The following is a 6,720-nucleotide window of genomic DNA, read 5'->3' as shown; positions in this document are numbered from 1 at the left end:
GAGGGATTCCCTTTAAGATATATAATCAAGTGCATTGCTGCACTCTTGTGCTCCTGGCAAGGGTTGTGAACAACTGGCTCAGTTGCTGTGTTGTGTGGTAGATATTTGGTCTTGTGAAATCAAGATACAACAATCTCCCTATCAATCTCCTATACCTGGAAGGTTCTTCTATTGCTTCTCCAGCTTCTGAAGAAAATTTCAAGCTTACAGGGAATGGAGTGAGGACAAACCTTCCTTCTGAAGACCTACATCCTTGATAATGTCATGCATATATTTACCTTGTGTTACAACTATCCCTTGCTCTGTTTTGGACAATTTAAGGCCCAAAAAGTATTTTACCTCCCATAAATCCTTGATAGTAAATAGATCATCTAGGTACCATCTTCCCACCTGTATGTGATCCTTTTGTTGCTGCAGTAATTAGGATGTCATCCACATACACAAGGAAGGCTACAAACTGTGTGTTATTGCCTTTGGTAAATGAACAAAAATCATACTTCGATTGAGTGAATCCTAGTCCTTTTATCTTTTTAGTGAATTCATTATTCCACGGTCTTGAGGTTTGCTTTAAGCCATATAGAGACTTTTTAAGCCTGCACACCATTCCATCAGGCACCTCATAGCCTTTTGGAGGAATCATATAAATTATCTCATCCAAATTATCATAGAGAAATGCGTTATTAACGTCCAAATGATGCAAGAACCAACCTCTTGCTGCTGCAACAACCAACAACACCCTTACAGTCACTGTCTTGGCATTGGTGCAAAGCAATCGTTGTAATAAACTCCCTCAACTTGGTTGAATCCCTTTGCTACTAGCCTTGCTTTGTGCCTTTTAATGGTTTCATCTGACTTCATTTTTATCTTAAAAACCCACTTGCATCCTATGGCTTTCTTTCCTTTTGGAAGTGAAGCAATTTCCCAGGTGTTGTTTTTCTCTAAGGCATTGATTTCTTCCTCATTGCATCCCTCCATTCTTGCTGCTATTGTGCTTCTTTAAAATCTCTAGGTTCCTGCAAAAACTTTGATCTTTCCACAAAGCAACCAAGTATTTGATTTAAGGAATTGTTAGAAGAAAGGTCAACATAAGCATTACACACAAAGTCCTTCATCCAGACAGGCCTAGTTATGTTTCTTGTTGACCTTATAAGTCTAGATTGTTCCTAAGGATGAGCTGTTTTACTTTCACTCTCTGTTTCTTCTATTTATTCCCTTTGGTTGATGATAGGAAAAGGGCATAAAGTGTCATCAGGTTCTATGCTATGTAAGGGAAGGTTCCTTCATGAAATACTACATCTCTAGCAATGTGTATCAAATTTGTGTTAAGATCCATGACCTTATATCCTTTCTTTCCTTGGGCCTAACCTAGAAACACATTTCATTGCCCTTGCTTCAAACTTTCTTTTATGTGGAGAAACATTAGTAGCAAAGCAAAAGCATCCAAAAGTATTAAGGTGTGTGTAATTAGGCTTTATTTTATACAACATCTCATATGGTGTCTTCCATTTTTGTGTTTGTGTGGGTATTCTATTTATCAAATATGTTGCTGCAAGCAATACTTCTACCCAAAATTTTGGAGGCATTTTAGCTAGAAACATGAGTGATCTTGCCACTTAAAGTAAATGTTAGTACTTTATCTCAATAATTTCATTTTGTTGAGGGCTATGTACACATGATCTTTGGTTAATGATCCCTTTATTTTGGAAAAATGTTTGACATTGTTCATTGGTAAATTCAGTGCCATTATCAGATCTTATCTTCTTGACCTTAAGATTAAACTGTGTCTCAATCATCTTGCAAAAGTATTCTAATTTTTGTTGAACTTGTGTTTTGTGAAGCATCACATAAGTCCAAGCTTCCTACTATAGTCATCTACTATAGTGAGCTTATAAGTGCAATATGTGATAGAGTATTGGTTATATGGACCCCATACATCAACGCGTATTAGCTCAAACAATTCACCGGATCTGTTTTCACTAAAGGAAAAAGGCAACCTATGCTACTTAGCTAAGGGGCAGGTCTCACAGTCCCTAAACTGTGTAATTTCATCTACTGAAAAAGGTAACTAATTGATTATATCCTTGCTGGGGTGTCTTAGCCTATTATGCCATATATTCACAAGCTCTTTCTTTTTTTCTTGGTGGTTCAGAGGTCCTACACAGTTTTGGAAATGGTTCATGTGATCAAGGTGACCTTGATTCTTGTGTATGATGTACATGCTCAAGTAGGTACAACATTCCTCTCTTCTTACCTATTGCCAATGCTTCTTTAATCAGAGGGCTTTGCACATAGCACTGGTAACGGGGAAAGTGACATTACAATTTCTTAAATCACACAACCTACTAATGGATAAAAGTTTGTATTTGAGATTAGGGACATATAAGACATCCTTTAAAAATATATGTTCAGATAAATGTATGTCTCCAGTATATCTTACCTCATGTGAGGTCCCATCAGGCAGCTTAATGAAACTACTGTTTTTCAACATTTGGAGAGTATAAAAAAGATTTGGATTCATACACATGTAGGCTGAGGCACCACTGTCTATGATCCAAGTACTATTATCAAAAAACATGTCCGTTTTATGTAAGAAAGTACCTGTAAAGTTGGTAAGATCTTCTGCCTAGGTGAAATTGGAGTGGTTGTGGTTAAAATCTTGGCTCTGCAATGCGCTTTTTACCTCTGCCCTGATGAGTTTTGATAAATTATTTCCAGCAACTGCAGACATGTGAGGACCTTTTCCAAAGAAGAAGCAATATGTGAATAAAAAATCTTTGATTTGTGATAACTGCCACAAATTAGGTCACTTGAAGGATTCCTGTTTCAAATTACATGGTGTACCGGACTGGTAGAAGGCTTTAACTGAGCAAAATAAAAAAAAAAAATAGGGGAAGGAATTTTACTGCAACTGTAGAAGAGAAATCTAACACTAAAGGCATCAGTCATGAAAACACTACTCCCAACAATCAGAATGCAATTGCAGAAATGATAAAAGAAATTCTCAAACTGGTGAAGGGACAAAGCATGCTTTCAGATCCACTGAACATCAACTACACAAACTATGCATATTGGGAAGACGAGTTTGCAGGTAGGGGTAGCAACAGGGCGGGTATAGGGAGGGTTAGGGTTCACTTAGAACCTGCCCCGCCAACTCCAGGACAAACCCAAGACTCGACCCGCTAGAAAACCCATCGGGGCAAGTTTGACCTAATAGACCCGGATTCTTTGTATGGATTAAAAAAATGAAAGAAAGAGGAGAGAATTGAGGGAAAACAGCAACAATAGGAGACGACAAGATGAGGTGGCAACAACGCGAGAGCAGCAAGGTGAGGTAAAGCGAGCGTGATGGAGAGGCAATGCAAGAGAAAAAAAACTGTATCAATAAAGCGAAGAGAGATGGAGAGACAGAGAAAATAATTGAGAGAGAAAGAAGACAAATGGAGAGAGAGAAAAGAAAAAATTAACAGAGAGAGATAGAGAGACAACAGAGATGGAGATTAGAGAGAATGAGATAGCGAGAGAGGTTTTTTTCTTTTTTTTTTTGGGGGGGGGGGTTAGCTAGGAATTGAGAATGCCAATAGATTAGGGCAAAATCTATTATATTAAATATTTAATCTATAAAATAAAAAATATTTTTATATCGAGGCAGGTTCAAGGCATGTCTTTAGGGACCCGAGACCCGCCTCAGATCCCATTTCTCAAACCCGAATCATTAGGGGCGGGTCCAGGGCGGGTTTTCACGGTTTGGGGTATAATCGCCACCCCCATTTACAGGTAACGTATCTTAATAATTGTACAATCGACTTAGGTTCTTGGATAATTGACACGGGAACCACTAATCATATATGTGTAGATATTGCGTTGTTTCATTCACACATTCAGCCTACACATCCACAGTTCATCCATCTACCTAATGGTAGTAGAAGATTTGTTCTCTACATAGGTTCTATTTACAGTCACCTGAATTAATACTTGATCGCGTCCTAGGTATACCTGAATTTCCAGTCAATCTCATCTCAATTAGTAAGTTTTGTTCATCATCTTCCTGTACTTTTTCCTTCTCTCTAGGTTCTTAGTTTTTGTAGGACTAGAGCTATAAAAAGATCATGGCTAAGGGCTCAGTTTACAAGACGTTATATGTGCTGAGACAGCACAATAATGCAAACCACTACCTTTGTTTTTCTTCTATAAGGGCAAAGTTGACAATTTCATACCACCACCTTACTTTGTTGTCATCTACCCATATATCATATTCTGCTACAGATACTTGTAATAAGCTAACTTAGCATAGGAGATTTGGACATTCTTCTATACAAACATTGCAACATCTTCCCTTTTGTAGCTCCTCAATGATTGATGTGATTCTGTGTGTATATGCCCTTTAGCTAAACAATCTAGAATCCCCTTTCCTTTAAGTAATTTCCATGCATCCTCACCCTTTAAGCTACTTCATTTGGACTTTTGGGGACCTTATAAAAGATACTATTTCAGAACGCAATTATGTGCTCACAATAGTTGATTATCATAACATGTCAGTCTAGACATTTCTCCTTAAACAAAAGTCCCAAGTTGCTTTTATACCATCTATTTTTTGCAAATTGATACACACTCACTTTGGGGGTACCATCAAGACCTTCAGGTCTACAACAGATCAGAATTCTTAAATAAAGAGTGCTAATCATTATTTCAGGATATAGGAATCCTACATCAAACTTCTTACACCTACACTCCTCACCAAAATGAGAGCGTTGAACGAAAACATCGACATTTTCTTAAGCCGCACGAGTTATCTTGTTTCAAGCATCTTTGCCAAAAAGAATTATGGGGAGATGCTACTCTGACAGCCATTTACCTCATCAACAGAACCCAACTCAAAAATAAATATTGGAAAACACCCTATGAATTGTTGTATGGATCTTGCCCACCTTATGAACATTTAGGAACTTTTGATTGTTTATGTTTTACTACTACTCTTAATCCTCAAAAATCGAAATTTGTCAAAGAGCCTCCAAATGCATCCTACTTGGTTATGCTATGCATCAAAAAGGGTACAGATTATATGATTTACAGTCTCATCAAACTTTTACATTTAGGGATGTTATCTTTCATGAAGATCAATTTCCTTATATTGATTCTGCTTCATCACCTTCTTCTTGTCCCCTACCTACTGTTCCTTTACATTTTGACTCTATATATTCCACTCTTGTGTCAAATACCTTTGTCTCTGAAGATCTCCCTTCCTCTCTTGATGCAACTTCCCACAGTTCTCCTTCCTCTCTGAACAGTCACCTACAAATGAGGAGGGCGTTGCGCTGCCCCCTCGTAGATTCGGCGTCAGCATCAGCATCAGCATCACCAACAATTTAAAAAATAATTAATTTAATTAAAAGAAATTACCAAAATATTAAGAAAAAATTAAGCTTTTAAAATAAAGTTAAATAATATTTCAAAAAGTTAAGAAAATATAGTTATCTTTTTCAAATTTATAAATATATAAAAAGTGTTTAATATTATTTATAGTATATAGTGTCCAATTAGTATTAATGTCACGTATCATTACAACTTATTGTATGTGTGTATAAATTATCGAAAATTCAACAAACTGCCTGTCATGCAGGTAATTTTTGACTGATTTTAAAAATTTTATTAAAAGCTTCTGTACAAAATCCTTATTCAAGTTATTTTTCATCGATTCTAAAATTTTGAAGAACTTAATAAAAAAAAGGTCACAATTATAAAACTAAAATAAAATGAAGAATTCATTTTGACCCCCTGTAATATATTACAATATTAAAAATTCTCCTATAAAATTTTTAATATAAAAAATCATCCCTATATTATGAATAAATAATGGCACCGCCCCTTGGTTAACTTGAACCTATTTTTTTGAAAGCAATGACTAAAATACCCCTTCTAGTCAACCGGTCATACTGAATGCATTAATATATAATTATTTTGATTTATAATATATATAATTCATAACTATTAAAATATATTTATAATATATGTAATTATAATTTATAAAAAAATCAAAATAAGAATTATAACTCCCCCTCCCGTTCCCTTGCCCCATCGCCCGTCTGGGCAACATCGGTCGCCCAAATCGGGCGACGGGCATCGCCCAGGGGTTAGGAGGAGGGCGCGTGCCCTCCTCTTCAATAGTGGCGGCAGCAGCGGAGTCCTTGTCGCCGTCGTTGTGTTTTTTCTTAAAAAATATATAATTTTTGATTAATTGTAAAATGGCGTAAAAGAGCAAGAAAGAAAATTGATTTCATTCAGAGCAAATCTTGAATTGATATTCTTGAATCAAGAAGACAAAGTTTCAGTAGTTTTCAGGGTTTTGTTTTCTATATTGAATAATTATTACGGGGTCTCTAGATTTTTTCCTTAAAATTAATATCACATAAACCTAAACCATTAAAAAAATAATTTTCCAAGAAGGTCAAGATAGCGAAAATAAAAGTGAAGAGTGATCAAGAACCAAAGTCTTGGTAGTTGCTATCTCAAACATCAATCACTTTATCTTCCAACTCTAAAGTTGAGAGAGTTTGGAAATATTCAAACTCATTTGTCCTATCTAATTTTATTCATTTTGAGTTTCACAAATCAGAATTTTTGGTAGTCTAATTTAGGGCTAACTTTGGTATCATACTCTTTTCAAATGATTAACTTTGGTAAACTATCAATGGATTCATTTGCACATTACATACCTTCATAGTT

The sequence above is a fragment of the Sesamum indicum genome, linkage group LG2 (assembly GCF_000512975.1).
Source record: "Sesamum indicum cultivar Zhongzhi No. 13 linkage group LG2, S_indicum_v1.0, whole genome shotgun sequence".
Classification (NCBI taxonomy): Eukaryota; Viridiplantae; Streptophyta; class Magnoliopsida; order Lamiales; family Pedaliaceae; genus Sesamum; species Sesamum indicum.
The sequence above is the reverse complement of the archived record's forward strand: the minus strand, read 5'-3'. Positions refer to the sequence as shown.